Source organism: Ambystoma mexicanum, chromosome 6p (assembly GCF_040938575.1).
Source record: "Ambystoma mexicanum isolate Mex_15411 chromosome 6p, UKY_AmexF1_1, whole genome shotgun sequence".
Classification (NCBI taxonomy): domain Eukaryota; kingdom Metazoa; phylum Chordata; class Amphibia; order Caudata; family Ambystomatidae; genus Ambystoma; species Ambystoma mexicanum.
In genome coordinates this window covers 744583253-744603357 of record NC_090935.1, presented here as the reverse complement: position 1 = coordinate 744603357, position 20105 = coordinate 744583253, and positions in this window count along the sequence as shown.

The following is a 20105-nucleotide window of genomic DNA, read 5'->3' as shown; positions in this document are numbered from 1 at the left end:
AATGTACTATACTGCATTTGTATAACACCTACTGCCATTGGTATGGCCTCACACCTCTGTGGGGATGAACACCCTTTGGAAGACCATAGTCAGAGATATGAGATGTGAAGGAAGGATTTCGAAGTTGCCTTGAGGATTTTTAGCCAGCATGAGGTAGGTAGGGAGTGGGTAGGTCCCTAATAACAGCCTATAGTTATCAGATGAGAGGATGGGAGATGTGACAGATTGTTAGGGGACTAGGTGAGTCATTTGACTGATTATGTGAATGGCTGGACTGTATTGGGATGCAGCTATATTATATTTAAGGTGGTTGTGTGTGTTAGGGTGGGTGAAGTCAAGAGGTGTCTATTGCAGGTTTATGGAGGTGTGTGGGCCATGCCCCGTGTGGGATACAGCTTTGTTCCGTTCTGATGAAGTGCTTGACATTCTAGCCAAGAAGGCTGACACCTTAGTAGATCTAGACTTAGAGTTTATCATAAGACCTGAGATGTATTCTGTGGGGGGCGGGGACAGCCTTGTCAACTCCTCAGGTGTCCATGCATAATGTCAGGGTTTGGCTAAGTCTGTGAGGCTGCTTAAGTGAAGAGCCAGGTTTGTAGCGCCTTCCTGAAGTTGAGTAGATCTTCTATGCAGTAGATGGTGAATGGGATGGAGTTCCAGATGATGAGGTCTTGGACTGACAAGGAGACCCCTATTGTTGTTGATTTTGCCGCTGGGGTGACAAGGAGCAGTGCTGTGCCTGATATGAGTATTTTGCTAGGCCTTTAGTGTGTAGGTTTATGCTACAGATCTTCTGAACCTATGTTGTGTGAAGTGGTTGGTGGGTGATTGTAATTGCCTTGAAGGTGGTCCGTCACCCGATAGAAGCGAATGAAGGACAGTGACGGCGGGTGAGATGTGTTCTCTAGTGCCTCGGGTTAGGAGGAGCCTGGTAGCAGTGTTTTGAGCCAGTTGCATTTCCTTAATTGGGATGCAGTGCCCCCCAGGTATAGGGCATTAGCATAGCCTGAGTGTGAAAGGATGATAGCAACGATCACAGAGACTCTGTGCGAGAAGGTCAGGTAGGCAAAGATGCAGTGGAGAATGCACAAGTGTAGGTAGCAGCCATTTGTCACAGAGTTGATGTGATGTGATAGGGTCAAGTTCGCGTCCATAATGCATCTAAGTTTATTTACTTTGTTGAAGGTGGAGGGGTGTGGGCCTAGAGAGAGTGGCCGTGGGTGGGGGAAGAAGGTGGTCTTCCCACAGATCATTAACTTGTTTTTTCCTGGGTTGAGTATGAGGTGGTTGGTAGTCATCCAGTGTTAGATATCTGAGAGACATGGTGCAAGATCAAGGGAGGTGGCGAAGGGGTCCTTTGGAATTTTGAAGATTAAATGGGTGTCTGCGTAGTTGTAGCAAGTAAGGATGTGGGATTAAATGACTGCTGGAAGGGGGCTCTGGTAGAGGTTAAAGGGCAGAGGGGATAGAGAGGCACCCAGTAGCTCTCCATAGACAACTGGGCTGAGAGTCGAGGAGCAACGAGGCATTTGTATTATTTGGGATATGTTGTACAGGAAGGACGATATCCACTTCAAAGCTGTGTCTCTGATGCTGAGAGAGTGGACTCTGTCCGTGAGGTTCAAGTTGTCAATAGCATTGAAGGCTGCCGATAGGTCGAGAAAAATTAGGGCAGGGCAGCCTTCTGTGTCTGCATGTCTTTTAAGATCTTCCCAGATGTAGACTATTCATGATTCAGTTCCTCGTTACGGGTCTGAAGCTAGAATGGGCAGGGTTCAGGATTTGTTTGGATTCTGAGAAATGGCATTGTTGTGAGTAAGCTGTTCCACCGATTGGTTTAGCTATAAATCAGTTGTTAGAGATGGGTCTGTAGATGGTCGAAAAATGGGTTGAGTGAGGGCTTTCTGAGGAGTGGATTGATGTAGGAGGCTTTGAATTATGTTGAAAAGATGTCAGAGGTGAGAGTTGAGTTGACAATTGATATTACGACATCCCCGGCTCCGGTAGAGGTTAGGATTTATGTTAGAAGAGTTGCAGGGCAGGGGAATCTTTGTGGTCAGAGAGTGGAGAGAAGGATGAGAAGAGCAGGAGCATTGTAGGCTGCTGGGATGTCTCTGTGGAGGCCACAGGGAATGGAGGGGCTAGTCTTGCTATTTGAGTGATGATGGAGATGTTTCTTTCTAGGGCTATGTTGTGGAAGTGTTCTGAGAGGGAGTCAAAGAGGGTTTGGGTGTGGATGGGGGTGGAGGTGGTGCTGTTGAATAATGCTGTTGAAACTTGGTTTCTTTCATTGAACTCTCCACATTTGGTAAGCCGTGGACTTGTAAGATTGTATATGTGGCACGACTAAGTTGACAATGCATTTCCCGAGCCCTGCAAAATGGCTTCTCTGATGTTACCTATGAGATTGTAACTGCATCGAAAGACAAACTATTAATACCAAGTGTGGAAGTGATTTCCCTTAAAAGGAAAGACCTATTTTCATATGCTGGAACTTTCAGTCTACTCAGAAAGAGAGCTTCAGTCCCTCTCAATTGTGGATAGGGTGTGGTACTATTGCCCTGCATGGTCTCACAAGGGATTTGGGAGGGTTAAGGCTCTTAGTTCTTGCCTGCCTAAATTGACTGGTGCAGTGAGCAGAATCCAAGCATCCAGGACTCCAAGACTCACTTGAAATGAGGCAATGAGATTATCCCCGGCCATGTGACAAGGACTAAGGCAGGGCGGTAGGTGAGTCATCCCCATCCTGCAACTAGTCCCTGTAAGTCACCAGTTTGGTGGGAAACGGAGCCAGACAGGGGACTTTGTGATATGCCCCAGAAGCCTGAACTCTGAAAGGGTGAAAATAATTGTCATTTCCTGAGTAGCTCCAGCTCGTGATCAATGTCTGCTGTAATGACGAACTGCTTCATGACTTAAACCTCTGAGCTGCATCTGGTGGCAGCCGGAGCTATGCTTATGGGCACTAGGATAGTTTACAGTCTTGGGATTGAGAGTGGAGTTTGAATGTCACCTCTTATCAGTGCATGGGCTGACTGTGAGACACTGATCCTCATTCTGCCTCTATGACCCATAAGAAGTCCACTTCGGCAGACTAGAAATGTGTGTCTCTGACTCGGAATTATTCAATTATTATGCATATACATTTGGAAAGTTGATGAGAAATGGAACTGTAAGTTGATGTATGGTATCAATGAGATGTGTGTTCCTTTTGAGAAAAATAGGCCTTCATTTAGCCAAGAAAGAGAATCAATTTTGAATAATGTGAATGCAGGCAAAAAGAAAACAAATAGACTTGCTATTGAACAGTGTTGTGAAACTGCTGTACAAGCACAATTCTTTAGAAGAATAGGGTTCCTTCCAGGCTAACCCTGTTAGATCGTAATGCTCAACTGTATTTGGTGTACACAGCTTCAAAGGTTATGACATGAGGGCTTGGTTTTGACTTTGGATGTGTCTGAAATATACAGGCATCAGAGATCTTGTTATTGTGCTAACTGGAGAAGACTGAACCCTCCCTGATGAGGGCATAGTATTATTCTGCTTAGTGCATTGAAAGTAATGGAATTCAAAACATATAAAGAGATGTTGATTTAGAAAGAAGATGGTAGAACATAGTCTAGGATTCCATGGGAACCCGTATATTCTTCTTGTATGTGTTCACCTGTAGTGCTTCTATTAAAGATTCGACAAACTAACATAACCCTAGATCAAGGCCCATGTTTGTTTTCTGCAGCAAGAAATTAAGTTACAAACCTTAACTTTGGTTTTCTCTCAGAGGTTGAATAGCACCTCTTCGAGTTTAGAAATAGGATTTCAGGAAGACCCTGATATCAAATAGATTGGCATATAAGGTATGAAAGGCATTCAACCCAAAAAGCTACCGGCATTAACATTTTACTGGCGCCAGACTTCCCGGTGCCACCTGGAAATTACAAGTCCGGCGGCACGGGAAGTCAGGCACTGGTAAAATATAAGTCACACTCTTAAACTGCAGAATATTTCCTCACAATTCAGGTAGACACCTTTAAATTCAATGTTAATTTCCCTCCAGCCAAAGAGGCGAGTGAGGTACAAAAGTCACACAAATGTGTCATTCAAAAAAGATGATTGTTTTAGATGGTTGGTCCTGCCTCAGATACATTGTTTGTGTATTTGAAAATATGGCTTTTTCAGTTTATAAGCTCTGCTTACGAGTGAAGAGGAACGCTGGGAAAGGAGAATATACATATTTGTTTTTTATATATATAGAGCCAGCTTACAAGTAAAATGGTTCCAAAGCTCTTGGAAACAGATGTTAAAATGGCCAATTAGTATTACCCATATTGTGGTACTTTTTACCCATTTGAATGAGTAGTGTGGCGAATCAGAAGAAGGAGTCAGACTCACATTAGTAATGTTTTACTATTTTATTTTAAATGATAAGAAAACTGGCTAACTCGCCTTACTGCTGGGGGAATGTTCCCTACCTAACCAAACTAACTAAGAGTGCTCACCTGTCATCAAAAGTCCAAAGGAAAATGTCCTTAGTCCAAAATCTACTTCTATCTGACCCTAACACTAAAACGAATAACTAAAGATTGCCAAAATATATATCTTCGGGTACCTTCCCTTTAGCCATATGTCTTGGAGCTTTATTTCAGGGTTTTTCCTATTGCAACAAGTCTGATTTTGACAATAACTAGAAACAAGTTAGTAGAAACTATTTATCCTGGTTCACAGTGTTTCTTTCATGAACTACTGTAGCTTGTGCTGTATTCTCATAGGTCAGCTTTCCCACAGTGTGCAAGACCTATATGTTTTTCTTACTGACTTTCTGGAAGTAGTCTTTTACATTCCTTCCTCTGTATGGTAGTCCATTAGACTCTTTATTCTTGACTCTCTTTCGGGTTGGTGTTTGGTATACCCTTAATGATTGTGTGGCGCCACCCGTCCTGAGGCCTCTACGTGTTTCCCATTTTCCTGTTTTTGATTTTCGAGATTGATACTTGAACTTAAATTAGAGTGGTTTTTAAAGTCTTTCAGTAATGGCTTTGAATGTTCATCCCTAATTATACTTGGTAGCTTTCTATCTGTTTCCCAATCAATATATTTGTGCTTTCTTAATGGTTCCCAGTAATATAGGGGATGACCCTTTATGGTATCTCCTAGCCCTTAGGTTCATGCTTTCTCAATGTCCCCCAAACAATATTCGTTACAGCTCTCCTTGGTGTCTTCCAATAGGTATGCTTGGGCTTCCTCAAAGCTTCACAATCAATATTGGTTATAACTCTCCTTGTATCATATAATATGTGTGCTCGGGCTTTCTAATTTAATAATGCCAACACCTGTCCTGGGTATCTCCCAATACGTCTTCTCTGGCTTTCTCTTCACCCCATAATCACTACTGCAACTTTGGCTACGTCCTCCCCTTTCTCTGTTCCACCCTGGTAGCTTTACTTGTAGTGTGTAGATTTTTGGAGCTTGGAGTCAGGACGAGTCGGCATCCTCAACTCTCCATCTCCTCTCTCTCGACTCCACTGTGGAATCGTTCTCAGTGTCTCATGGGTCGGTCTGTTCGGTGTAGGTTTGCAGATGGGAGGTTTCATTCCTCCCGTTCCTTCTGGTTTTGGTGTTGTTGATTAGGCCCTGGGCTCACAACAACCTTTCCGTGGTCACATCACCACAAAGGATGGTCTCCAGGATTTCTTCCTGACAGCGGTTTTGCCACTATTCTCTATGCTGCCCCTCTGGCATCCTTCTCTGGCATTCTCTCTTTTGCTGGCTTCCGTGCGCTCTGCAGCTCCACACTGCTCAGCCCCACCAGGACGTGGCTACATCAGAGGGCTTCCCCTGCATATGGCTCTCTCTCTCTTCTCGATCAGTTCGTCCCTGTTACATAGAATTTCACGTTCAAAGGGACGTTCGTTCCATTTTTTATATTTGATCCAGCATTACCTGGAGCCAATCAAAAGGAAAGCACATTACTTGCGATTGAAGGCAATCCCATATAGGCAGATAGTGTTGCTTACATGGGGAGTTCCTTGTGAGAATGAGAGTCTTGTCCCAGTGAGCTCCCACTTGCCCATACCCCTAGGGAGAGTCTTGAAGAGCGAACTCACCTCCGCAGCCTCAAAGGGGGTTAATCCCCCCTGGGGAGAAGGGCAAATACTCCCGATTCGTCAGGCAAATACTCCCGATTCATCAGCGTTGCCGCGGAGGATAATCAAACTCCCATCAGTGCACAGCTCCTCCTCATCAGCGTTGTATGGATTACATCATCATTTTCCACCTCACATGTCACATTTGAGTTTTTCACTAGCCTTCTTTGCCAGCTTTTGCACGTGGATGTATCTCCCCTGAATTCACAAGCAATATGGGTCTTATTAGTTCCCCTACTTGACATGCAGTATAGAAAGTGGCCACAGGGAGTGCTGACCAGCCAGATCCCTCGCTCATTATGGCGGAACCAACAAGCCAGTCCAATGTAAACACTGAGCACTCCCTTGCTGCTTTATGGAGCCAAAAGGGTGCTCCTGAGCTGGCTTCAACTGTCAAAGGCAAATGTGGTTTCAGTTTGAAAGTTTGTGTTACTCAGCGTGCACGTCCAATGTAATGGGGAATTGCATGTCTGTATGCGCGTAGGAGTGCTCCCGCAGTTCCACACACATACGATCAAAACTACAATATAGAACAACTATGACCAAAGGTTGTAACTATACATACAACCAGCAGATGTCACTCTCCACTTACACTGTTTCTCCTTTCCCCATTGTGCATTCCCTCCTCCCCCTCTTGTGCTGTCCCTCCTCCCCGCTTTGTGCTGTCCCTCCTCCCCCTTTGCTCATTCACTCTGCCCCACAAATTGTACTGTCAACCCTTCCCCCTTACAGTGTCACCCCCTTGTGCTGGCCACCCTTGCCACCTTGCACCGTCCCCACCTGAGCTTTCCTTCCTCCCTTCTTGTGCTTTTCATCCTCCCCCTACACTGTCCCTTTTCCTCCTGTGCTGTCCCTCACCCCTTGTGCGGTTGCATCTCCCCTTTCACTGCCCCTCCCCTTTGTGCTGCCCCTCCTTTCCCCATGCACAGGCTCTCCTCCCCCTTACACTGTCCCTCCTTCATATCACTTACGTTGTCACTCCTTCACCCTTGCGCTGTTGCTTCTTCCCCTTTGTTCTATTGATTCTTTCCCGTTGCACTGTCCCTCCTCCCTCACACTCTCCCTCATCCCTCACTTGCGCTGTCATTCCTCTCACCCTTGCATTATCCCTCCTGCCTCCCTTGCACTGTCCCTTCTCACTCAATTGCACTGTCCCTCCTCACCCTTTTTCCCTTACCCCCTTGCCCTGTCCCCCTTGTGCTTTTTCCTGCTCCTCCTTGCACTGTTCTTCTCCCCTTGTGCTGTCCCTCCTTCCCATTTGCACTGTCCCTCCTCTTCCCCTTGCGCTGTCCTTCCCCCTTGCACTGTCCCTCCTCTGCCCCTTGCGCTGTCCCTCCTTCCCCTATTTGCGCTGTCCCTGCTTCCTCCCTTGTGCTGTCACTCCTTCCCGCTTGTGCTGTTGGTCCCCACTTGCGCTGTTGCTCCTCTCCCAATGTGATGTCGATCCTCCCACCTTGTGCTGTCACTCCTTCCCCCTTGGGCTGTCAGTTCTTCCTCGTCTAGTGCAGTTGCTCTGTCAACTGTCGCATTGTCACTCCACATACATTTGTGATGTTGATCAGCCCCCACCCTGTGCTGTTGCTCTGCCAGCATTGGCCCTGTCACTCCTTCCCCACATTTGCACTGTCACTCCTTCATTCAAATGTTGTGCATTGCTCCTTTGTACTGTTTCTGGTCTACCTTTCATCTATTGAATTTTTGTATTCTTCCTTGTGATGCCATGTATTTCTTATTCCTCCCAAGACTTCTCTCAACCCTGCCTGCCCCCCAGGGTTGCCCTTCATTCTCTTCCATGCTGTCATCCTCTCTGGGCTGTCATTTCTCAATCCTTTCTTCCATGCCAAATGTTAAATGCTATAGACAAAACAACTAAAAATGTCAAAACTATTGGGTTTGCCAATGCTTGTTTTAAGGGGTACCTGTGATAAAGCAAGCATGATGTGTTATTACGTGGCTAGATTGGTATTTTGGTGCAGCCAGTCTGGCTATTTATTACTGTGACGTGACATTTCTACTGGACATGATGATAAAGCAAGTATGATGTGTTATTACATGTCTAGTCTTGCATGTTGGTGCAGTCAGTTTCTACCTGTTTTCATATTGTGGCATGGAATTTGTAATGGCAAGCCAACGGGAGTATGTTCTTAAGTGGGAATACTGCCCTATATTTCAAGAACGAGCGTGAAAATGTTTTATTATTGTATCATTACTGATATACACAAAGCTAACATGAATATGTTGATGTATGTGAATACTCGCATATATAAAAGTATGGACACAACCAGGGAAGAACCCCACGACCCTCCCCTTGATTGGTTCAGGGTCCCTCCCAAAGCTTGCACTGCTGGTGACTTGCATGTATTTATTTTTTTCATGAGTTACCCTACAAAACCAATTGCAAACTGCATTTTCAACCAATTTTTCACGTAAAGTACACTGTAAAATGCACAATTTCGATCCATTATTGAAAACAATTTCTCGGGGGAAGAACCCCCATGACCTTCGCCTTGATTGGTTAGGGGTCCCTCCCTGCATGTTTGTAGGAAGTATTTACACACCTGCAATAAAACAAATCACCAGCCACTACTGCCTTTATGGGTTTCCATGTGTTAATATCCCCGCAAAAATATCGCGATACAAAAACATTGCCATATTTTTGTGGCGATATTGATGCATGGACCCTGCAGGGGACACCCTCGCAACCCCTGCATTATTTATAAATGTGTGGGGAACACCCCTGCAGTCCCCCCTCCTACAAATTATCCCCCCAAAATTATTGCCTATGGCGTTCGTGATGACCATATATAAGGCAATATTTTTGTATGTAGGGATACCCTTTATGGCACTCTCAAGCAGGAAAATGCAGGCATACTGTAATTTCACAGCAGTACAATGCCTGGGAAATCTCCACCAGGGACTTCATTTCACCAAAATGCCAGGCGTAGTGGATGTGACATCACATGACCCTTGACCTCTGATGACATCACAGGGAGTGATGTAATTTGACCCCACCCTGAAGTGACATCACAGGAAGCGATGCAACATGACCTTTCACCCGTTGACAAAACAGGAAGTGGCATCACATAGCATTGTTCCTAAGTACACCTCGAAAAATATGGTCACAATATCACTGTAATGTGGTGTACATTTCATACAAGAATGGATCACCAGAGAAGGGCGCTAGAGAGCCCAGCCAAGATGGCCACGCGCCTGTGAGCTCCTAAGTACCTCATTAGATCTGGACATGATCCAGCCGTCCCCCGGGTAGCTCGAGCATCTATACCCGGTGTGAAGTGATGTGAATGACCTGGCCACAATCAGGCGAAATTTGAAGCCTGTTGTGCCCCAAAGAGCGAAGATACGGACATCACTACCAGAGGCTCCTCCACACAGCGGACTCGGCTTTGGGCCTCAATACTGCCCTGGGAAGGAGGTGGTCCTGAGTGGAGCGCACAGCCTACATACTGTAGAGAGCCCGTCGGAGAGGTGAGGGACAAGAGGGGAGGGGATCGCCGCACTGGTCAGGGCTGCCGTGCGGCTCCCGAGATAGCTGCTAAGCCAGACAAGTGAGGAGAGATGCTCCCCCACAGCCTGGGGCACTGTCACCTGGAACATTGGTGGTCCCGCTGCCGGATCAGAGTGGACGCTGGGAGCACAGGTGAAGGAACGCTTGGAGGCTGCGAGAAGTTTTCAGACCCCGGGTGGGGGAGGAGCAGTGGAGTGGGCTCAGATCAGCTTAGTGGTGCCTGCAGAAAGATTCAGGGGAGCAACCCTGCAACAGACCTACGATCGCCCTGCACACTGCGGCCAAGTGACAAACCAAACCCAGCAGGGAGGGAGCCCACAGCCTCATGGGTATAGCTCGTTGGGAGACTGCAGGGCATTCAATAAAGGTACGTGCCGGGCCCCGATAATTGTCATGGCTACACTGAATGCTGGCTAGCTCCCCGGGAGTGAGCTCTGAACTTTCCTCCCTCTCCCCCCTCTAAATCTGGCACTGGCTGCTGAAGGCCACTTGAGAGGAGCAGCATTGCTGAACTACATAGAGGGGCAAATAAATAGCGGTAATCCACTGACTGCTAACCCCCCTAGACACATTAGGGATTCTAAGTGCGGGACCCCCCCCTTTAACATAAGATAATCCAAGGCTGATACACTGGCCCATGTACACTGTCTCCTCCCCTCTATGGAACTGTGATAAATGAGCAATGAGGAGGTATAACCCGTCACGAAATAATGGATTGATCACTGAACTGCAGTCTACTACAACAGTAAAGGGGGCAGTCAAATACCACAGAGCCTGAAAGTTTGAGGTGGAGGGGGGAAAACCGAGACAACATATGCAGAGACCACTAGACATTGGTGAGTGGTGGCTAGCAGGTTGAACAGCTGAGGCCAGGCGTTGCAAGCTTGCAGGGAGACCACCAGGAGGTCGAGCCAGCGAAAGCAGGCACTGAGTGGGACGACCATTGATCACATTGGGAAACTGTGTTCAGTTCATGACCCAGAGGAGCCCGTGTAGTGTCAAAAGTGGGCAAAGGGGGAAAATAGCAATCCAAACTTCAATTTGACACTGCCTCATAGGCTAAAAACCACAAGGCCATGGACGATTTGCCAGATGGGAGTGCTCAATTGATGACTCACGACACTTCTGTGGCATTTCGTGACATCAAAGAGATGTTCAATCAGCTGCAGAACAGCATAAAATCACTTGATAGGAAGATGGACAAACTAACATGCAAGGTGGACCAAATCCAGGTCCGCCTTGATAAGCATGGGGAGAGATTGGACAAAGTGGAGGGACGAGTCTCCACGGTTGAAGATGAATCCTTGTCCACATCCAGGGAAATGACACAAGTGAAACAGGCTCTAAAGGTTATGGCTGATATACAATAGGATCTTGAATCTAGATCCAGGAGGAAAAATCTGACAATAGTAGGAGTGCCTGAAGAGGTGGTGCAAAGATTTATGGAACCTTTAGTTGAAGAGATGCTGAGAGAAGCACTGGGAGCTGTCAGCGGTATTCAAAGTGAAAAGGGTGCACCGGATACCAAGCCGGAAGAAGCCGATACCTGGAGCCCCTCCATGACCGATCACAGCCCCAATGCTGATATACCTGGACAGAGATCTTGCTCTTCGCAAAACTAGGGAAAAGGGAACCTTGAAGTACAAAGGAGACACCATTAAACTCTTCCCGTATTTTTCAGACAAGGTGCAAGCATCCCGGACAACATACATGGATGTGGAGAAACAACTGTAGGAGAGAGGCATACGCTATGCCATGATGTTCCCTGCCAAAATACAAACAGAACACGGGGAGTGAGCACTTTGTTTTCACATTCCGAACAAAGCCAACGTTTTCCTCAAACAGTTGCCAACGTTTTCCTCAAACAGTTGCCACGGAACCCCAGACATGGGGGAAATAATGGGTGATACTAATATAGCATATCCCTACTTGTAGCCATTGGGATGGGTGTCCGTCCTGATGGTAGCCGGGGGCACAAGTGTTTATGTAGCAGGGGTGCGGTGGATGAATGGGCACCAAGCTGCTCCTCATGCGGAAGCTCAAGTTTGTTAATGGGGGGGTGATGCTGATCTGTTGGGGTTGTCAGCAGAGGGTGGGGATGGGGGCTCGGAATACTGACAGGTTCGGGTTGTTGGTGTGGGATGGGGAGGGGATGGAGAGGATTAAGGGGGCACACTGAGATTCAGAGGGGTCAAGTGTCATGCAACTGTGTTGAGCCTTCAAGTATAACATGGAACTGCATTGACCATATTGATAAATCCGGAATAGGAATGTTACCATGGACATGTAATGACTGGGTCACTTAGGAGTATCATATGGAATATGAGGGGGCTAAACTTTCCGTCTAAGTGTTGCACGGTCCTACTATATATGCATCAACATCAGGTGGGAATTGCGTTCTTACAGGAGACGCATCTAACATCGGAGGTGGAGTCAAAATTTGGTTAAAACTAGGGATTCCACCTCTACTTTTCATCTTATTCCTCATATACGAGAGGTGTGTTTATTCTCATTCACAGCTCTGTTGGTTTTCAGATCATTACCAAAATTAAGGATCGGGAGGGAAAAATCATGGTGGTACTACACAAGGTCGACTCTATACTTTGGTCAATTACTATGGCCCGAATCAAGACACTGTAGCAATGCTTGAGTGGCTAGACCTTCACTTGGGACTGCTTCTACCTGGGGAAATCATTTGGGCGGGGGACTTTAATGCAGTCATGGACCCGGGCCGAGATCGTGCCAGGGGTTCCCACCGCCTAGCACCCAAGGGAACAGGCAATCTACAGGGCATGGGTCAGACATGGGAGGTTTGACAATGTCTGGAGGATTAGGAATCAAGAGGAACTGCAGTACACATACCATTCCTCCGTCCATAACTCAGCATCGCGGCTAGACTTTTTTCTGCTCTCCCATGCACTGATGGGAGTAGTCACGGAGGTAGTCATCCCTGCGCGCACATTATCAGATCATGCCCGGTATTACTGACCGTGGAACTGGCAGGCCGCGGGAGAGGGAGGATGCCCTGGCTGTTTAAAAGTGAGGCCCTGACGGATGCATTGTTTCGAGAAGGCCTAATGGGAGCGATCAACATGTTTTTCAACATCAATGTAGGATCAGTGGGGTCGGCCGGGGTCCTCTGGGAGAACATTAAATGCAAAATAAGAGGAGAGTGCATCTCGAGATAATCGGGGATGCTAAAACAAATCACGAAGGAACTGCTAATATGAAGGCCCTCATAAGTGCATTGCAGTCGGCTGCATTACACCAACATCCCTAGAACAAGCGGCGGAGATTATGAAACACTTGCAAACGTTTAAAGGAATGGTTCGGTCAGAAATGTTTATTGTCCCTACGGGTCGGCCATGTGTTTTTAAGCCTAAATCGGTCGATATTCGAAGAATTTCCTATGGACCTTACCCGAGTTTTCGTACATTAAACACACGCGAAAACAGACAGTAGGGCGCATCCATTTTGTGATAATCTTATCACTTGCCGCATCGCCCTGTGTGACCTGCTTTTGCAGCACTAAATCATATCCCCAGCCCCTGAGCCTGACATTATCAAAGCATTCATATTCCCCGCCTCTCTCTGTGACGTTACTGTGCTGCGTAGGCAAACGCACCCAGTCGTCTTCTACGCGACTTCACACAGAACCCAGTAACCAACACAGATCAACTCACAACACAGCGCGTCACAATTCCGAATATGAAACTGTACTTTAAAATCAAACAGCAAGATTGTACATTTGGTAAAGTACATTTATTTGACATTAAATGTTTAGAGAATATTCAGCAATTGGCATATTAAATCGGAATGGAATTTTTTTTCTTTGCTCTCGATCCGCAAATCCGCTAAAGTTTATCGTGAGACACGCACTGTTCCTTTATGGTATACAGGGTGTTGGTTTTCGTTAAAAGAAGCACTTTGGCCACACGGTGAATCGCAAGGCTGTTCCATCAACTAGGCACTAGGCCACCGTAAAGGTTGATATGTTGCTTCTAGCCGCTAGTACTGCGTAAGGGCATATGGCCCCTTGGCGATCGTCCCATAGGATAGTCAAGGTAGTGCAGTTGTTCACAAGAAGCTGCAGCTGGCGATTGAAGAATCTGTCGGCCGGGGTCTGGAATAGGTGGCAGTCGCAGTACGGTAGGATGTACCTGTTTTGAAAACATAAAAATTGAAATTAGTCTCGCCAGCCGATCTTTATTACTATTATTCATTTTATTTATTAGGGCCGAGGTGAAACTTTTTGCTTGCGAGGATAGTGCAATGGAGTATGTTCGACTCTAAAAGCAATGCGAAAACTGACGAAAGAAATCGAGGTTAACACAAAATGTAATGATTTATTAACGTTGAACCACTGAGAAACAACTGTTTGTCTACATGCGTGTCAAATGGGCAAATGCATGCCCATGTGCCCGGTAGAAAGACGATCCCACAAATGCTTTACTTGCTCTTCATTGTAATATGCCACACAGAAAGAACAAGTACAACTTAACCTGTCTTTAACTGAACGCTATTGTTATTATATTCCGGTATAAAATTATCTAAAGATTTTATATATTTTAGATTAGATTTGCCATTTCCATTGTCTCTGCGTAATGCAGTCCGTAAATCCCACTCTGTTTGTGGCAACGATTTTTCAGATACTGAACTAACATGAATCTCGGTGTAGTTTCAGAATTTTCAGCCTTATCGACTCTTACGTTATTGCACCCCTCCTTCAAACTAAGTCCTTTCGGCATGGTCCCTGTCTCTCAAGGTCAAAAAACAATAGAACCTTACACTACCAGTGCGAGTCGTGGAACTCTCCAGCCCGCCAGCAAAAAATCAAAGCTGCTGACCTTCACTCTGCATGAGCATACATTCTTACTTTGCAACATCCCGTGTAAAGCCATTTGTGAGAACTTGTATTTTCGACTCCATCTTTGTACTAAGCCTCACTGTGCTAATGCAAACTGGCTTCTCTCCCTTCTGCAACGCCTCACTTGGCGCGTTCCAAGGCCCCAAGTTTGTCCTCGTTGTCCGCAAGCTTTGCAGCCCTAGAGAACCATAACTATGGCGGCATTGACTTTTTGGGGGAAGGTGAGGAAAAGTAAAAAGTACCCGAGGAATTGAGTTGAAAGTGAGATTTATTGTTTGTTTGTTTTATTATTTGTAATGCGCAGGCCTCCCCTTAGGTAACAGTGCGCAGCATTTACATGAGATTGCAAAGCTTAGTTACAACAACAAAAATATATACATACACATATTGACAAGGTCAGCGATATGAGGTGAATAGAGAAAGAAGTCAAAGATGACACCCAGGTTGTTCGCCACCCAGGATGGTGAAGGGAGGGGTTAAGGTTAGCATACTTTGTATGTACACTGTACAACAAAAAAAATTTTCAAAAAGACAATCAGATTATAATGATTTAAACCGGGATTTGTACTTCTCAACAAGCTCTTCTTTGGGAGGACATGGCACTGTGGCAATGTTTGGTGGCAATGTATCTGTGCTCTGCACAGAATCGCTCAAAATTCCATGTGTGTGCTTCTCTAGTACATTAACAATAAGGCCTTTAACAAAGTCGAAATCCATTTCCTCATATACTGGTTTGACCACCCATTTCTTACTTCTTTTTGCAAAGGCCGTAGTGTAGCGAAGCATCCCTACATTTCCCATAGTCCTAGATTGTTCACGGCACACATTCTCGTTATGGGCCAAGACCGCTAGTAGAGGCTTATGTTTCATGCCCTGTATGCCGAAATGCAATCGCTTTGGCCTGTACTTTAGGCACATATTGTAGAACACCTCCAAACCTTCTGTGTGACAGAATTCTGTCAGTCCTCTCAAATCTCTTGCTATAGTTTTATCAAAAACAATCTTCTCAATGGCTTTGTGTGTAGGTGAAGATGGAATCAACCACTTCTTTTCCGTGCCTCCTCTGGGGACAAAGGGCCATGTTCACATTGGTGGAAATGTTGGTTTTCTGTCCAGCGGTGAATGTTGGTACAGTGGTGCATCAGTGACCGCCATATTTCAAGACGGATTTCCACTGACCCTTCACAAGTTTTGGAGCTCCACCACAGATGGTTGCTGATAGACTGGGACCACTGTGAAATACTTTCCAAACCTTTTTTTTCCCTGCAGCCAAGATTTTCTTATTGATTGATTTAGCAAGATGCCATACGTCAAATAAATGTTTAATATGTGGGAACTGCTCTCTCATTGTCTTGGCTATTGAAACATGTCTGTCCGTGGCTATGAGGTCGATGTATATTGCCCTCAATTGTAGATATTCCAATGATTTTATAAATCCTAGTTTCTCCATGCCCACTGAGGATTTACATTGGGACACCTGCACGACCACCAAACTCACAATTTTCTTACTATCCATGTCCTGAAAGTGGTAGGTGCAGTACTTGGCAGAACATCCAGGGCTGTTGCACTGTCCATCGCCGGCTAGCCTGAATCGTTTGCCTTCGAATGTACTTTCTAGAGACAATTGTTCAATTTTCCAAGCATCACTAATTGCCGGAAATAGATAATCTATTTGTAGTACTGCGTTTTAGAAATGGAATGGAGTCCCACAAACTGAAAGAAAGATTCTAACTTTTTAAAACTGGACCCACTAAAAAGTGAGGCAGCTGCACACAGTAGATTGCTTGCTGGCGGTTTCCCCAGCATCGTTTGTGCAGACCATGAGAACGTATGATGTAATGTACAGGCGGCATGTATTTTGACGTTACTGCCTTGTGTTTGATGAGTCACATGAATCAATGTCTTCCCACATACTTCCCCTCTAACTGAATGCCCACATTTCAGCATACTTATAATATCCATCAAACAACTGTCGAATATTATGTATTTGCCCTCTTGCATTTGACTGTCATCCTGCATCACAGTTGTTTCAGACTTTATTGTTGTGTACATATCACCAGAATTCAAACTAATATCGGTGATATCATGTTCTGATGCATCGGTGAATAGTGCTGCTGGTTCATTCTCTGTCATTTCAACATCTGTTACTTGATTGTAGAGAAAGCTCTGTTGTCTCCCTGAGACACAGTACTTGCGTTAATAAGGAAGAAAGTATAGCAAATGGAATCACGTTATATGATCACGCTCGATGGAACTGTCAGTATCCATACCTCGAGCTGCCGAAGAATATCTATGGATGTTGTAAATGTAGTGCACACTTCCGAAAGCTGTTGCACGAATCATATACGCATGGTCCCACTTCCACTTCCCCTGGAATTACTTGAATGTCAGGCTCTGCATCAAGTGCAGGAGTTGACGCTCCATCTACCGCCTGAAACATAGTACTTGCATTAGTAAGGATTACAATATTGAAAACATAACACACACTTGGGGTCGACCACACAGGTACATATCAATGGCTATCCACGAATGAAACATTGTGTAGAACAATCACGCTACAAGTATACAAGATCTGATGATCTTGTTCGATGGAACTGTTAGTATCCATACCTCGTGCTGCTGAAGAACCTCTAGGGATGTTGTCAATGTGGTGGACGCTGACAGCATCTCCCTGAAAGACAGTACTTGCATTAGTATGGATAACACTAATTATAACTGAAAACAAACACTAGGGGGCAACGACTAAGGTGTATATCAAATAGAAAGCACTAACCAAACATTCGGTAAAATAATTACACGATACATAAAAACTATTACTAGACATGCATAAAACAAGTCTGTAGCGTAATAGCTAAGTAAGATTACCTGATACGTGCTAGAAGTGGTTGATAACTGCGGGCACGTCACAGATGTAGAACGTTCTTGCTTCAGATTCAGTGGATAGTCAAGCAGTTGTAAAGGTAAATTATTGTTTGATAATGAAATGCCAATATTAAAAATTGCCATGTAAGGCGACAGAATACTTGAGAATAATGCTATTTAAAATGCGAAATATAGCACAGTTCCCTGTGCCCATGAATAGATTTCCTTTGAGGGTTATAAAATCAAAAAATTATGTATTGATAAATCTCATTATTCAAAAAGCTATACACTCATATCAATATCGAAAGTATTACAAGGGACACAACACCTAAAATATCAATTAATCCATTCGGCTACTTACTACCGCAAGGCCTAAAGCTACATCCGGACACTTGACTCACCATTGGCGGAATGTGGACGAATAGAGTGGGAATAGCGTTTGCGAGCAATTTTCGTGTCATTCGCCGTTTATTCTTCTTTGTTACCCAAGATGTGGCGTACATGTTCGAGGGAAAGTGCCGGCTGCAGATGCGGTATCGATCACCACTCTTGTCCTCAAAGACTTGTTGGACTCTACTTTCAAGCTCTTCCGGTGGATATCCGCAATGTCTGACCCATTCTCTTATTCGATCAACAGTTTTAGGGAATACATGCATTGTAGTGCCGTCAGATTTAGCATGGGTCTTCGAAGGGCAACCGCTAATCGAACAGGCAGGCATTGTTGAAAATTCTGAAAAGTAAATATCAAGATCATTCTAAAATCTTGATGAATAAAAATGTCATAAAAAAGTAAATGAACCATACAATGTTCAATGCAAGGTTTGTTTTGGTCGCCGAAACTATACCAGTTCATCAAGTGCGGCTTAGTATTTGCATTACTTTCACAAATTAAAAAATGATGAAACTAAACTCTGAACATGTGACTCGTCCCTTGGATGTACTGTTTTGCACGAGAAGGAAACATGCTTACATTATAGACAGGACCCCCGAAGGATGCAATTCGATGACATTTGACACAGATGAAAATAAATAGATCTATTGATAGCATAACAATTGAAACTCAAGTCAAGTCAATTTCAATGAGACCAAGGAACATAGCACTATTGTGTACTCGCAAATAGATAGAAATTTAAAAATGACCGAAATATGACTTTGATAGATGGCCTTACCTTGACCAACAAACAGATTCAGCAAGCCCAGTAGTTTGTGGCAGGGGAACAGGTAGATGGCCACAGCTAGCACGCTGACGAGTTTGCTCGAAGCGGTCACAGAAGTTCATAGATAGCACAACGACAAGCAGATTAGCATCGATCTCAGTGGTTCTCAGGTAGCACGTTCAGGAGTTGACTTGCAAAGCACAAAGATGTTCTCATGAGACTTATCAAGTGGTTTATAAAGTATTAGAAACAGGGGTGTGTTTGTGAATGAATGACGTGTATATGTTGTGGTATTATGTGGTTTGCCGGGGGGCGGCCAGCGTGTTGGGGGGATCCTGGCCGGACACAAGGGGTCTGAGGAGGCCATGTGAGCAATGGCCCCTGGGCATGGGATACCTTTTGAAGTGTACATGCTGTTTGGCACCTTGGCCGTTTGCGCCCATGACAGCCCCCCATGGCAGCGCGCATCCACTGGTGCAAACCGCCTTTGATAGAGGGGGGTGGGATGGATGGGCCTGGGGTGTGCAGATAAGGCACAGGAAGACTGCTGAATGGAGACACACTTATGTGGATTGCAGGGGGGCGGCCTGCTTCAGGGGAGCCCTGCCTGGAGACACAGGGTCTGAGGAGGCCATGGGAGCAATGGCCCCTGGGCGTGGGATACCTTTTGAAGTGTACATGCTGTTTGGCACCTTGGCCGTTCGCGCCCCTGACAGCCCCCCATGGCAGCGCGCATCCACTGGCGCAAACCGCCTTTGATAGAGGGTGGTGGGATGGATGGGCCTGGGGCGTGCAGACAAGGCACAGGAAGACTCTTGAATGGGTTTCCATGTGATATAATTGCGGCAAAAATTGCCGTGATAACAAAATATCACGGCAAAAATGCCGCCGTTTTTGTGTCGCAGTCAATGTAAAACATGCAGGGGGACCCCCGCAACCCCCGGACCCATTATACCATTTAAGGAGACCGGGGGACACCCCCGCAACCCCCGCTCCCTTTAAATGGTATAATGGGGCACACTTTTACCGGGTCAAACAGTGGCATTTTTGCTGCGATATGTTTTTACTGCGACATTTTTGCCGCGATTATATTACCTGATACCTTGAATGGAGACACACTTGATTCATTGAAAAAATCGAAACAACCGTTGTTAAAATATAAGTGGTATTTTATTTCATTTCTTATTTTGATGGCACAAAAATACAAAACTTTACACATTGTACAGGTCAGGTTGCAGCACAGCGAGGGAAAATCCCCTGTACTGACCGCTGTCACTGGGGAAAGTTTGTCTTATGGCACGAACGGCACAGGTGGGTATTACTCTTGGTACGCGGTGTCCAAGCCTCTCGCGAAGCCACCATCTAAAGGAACGTTAGGCCACCAGCCTGTACCACCTGTGAAAAAGAATTATACAAACTGTTTTTAAATGACCAAGATAAGTTTATTAAACCTTTGTTGTCAATGACAATTCTTGCAACTAATGGCTTTCTGCTCGGAAAATGCTATCTCGACACTGCACACTATTGAACGACTTTCATGCATTACAATGATT